The sequence below is a fragment of the Electrophorus electricus genome, chromosome 8 (assembly GCF_041902795.1).
Source record: "Electrophorus electricus isolate QZ-2024a chromosome 8, ASM4190279v1, whole genome shotgun sequence".
Classification (NCBI taxonomy): domain Eukaryota; kingdom Metazoa; phylum Chordata; class Actinopteri; order Gymnotiformes; family Gymnotidae; genus Electrophorus; species Electrophorus electricus.
In genome coordinates, this window is record NC_137504.1 from 9485001 (window position 1) to 9485326 (window position 326).

The 326-nt window shown below is 35.0% G+C and overlaps 1 protein-coding gene across 3 annotated transcripts in view; it reads left to right on the forward strand.

The window, feature by feature from the left end:
- cxxc5a (CXXC finger protein 5a) overlaps nucleotides 1–104 on the forward strand; it is an 18188-nt gene extending 18084 nt beyond the window's left edge. For all 3 annotated transcript variants that reach the window (XM_035527271.2, XM_027022695.3, XM_035527272.2), the window contains exon 3: nucleotides 1–104. This exon is cut by the window's left edge. The gene's annotated coding sequence lies outside the window, so the exon portion shown is untranslated.
- The last annotated feature ends 222 nt before the right edge of the window (nucleotides 105–326 follow it).

Sequence of the window (326 nt, forward strand, 5' to 3'; positions counted from 1 at the left end):
AGTAGCTACATCTTTTAAATCGAACAGCAATGTTTGTATTGGATTAGAAATATGGGCTGGTTTTGTGAATAAAAACAAATGCATGTATTTGTGTCAAGAATTTACAGCTCTGACGTCTGTCTACTTGTCTACCTGCATGTTTTTTAAGAAATGGCGACATGCTTAAAAAAAAAAAAAAAGACAGAAACAAACACGACAGTGTGGAAATGTTGATAAATCTGCTAGGCTGTTCCTTTTCCAAGAAGGTAAAAATAAAAAACGATTGGACAAGAAATGTAACTTTGAAATGCAGTCAAGGTGTGTGATGCTTCCCCAGACGTCTCTTT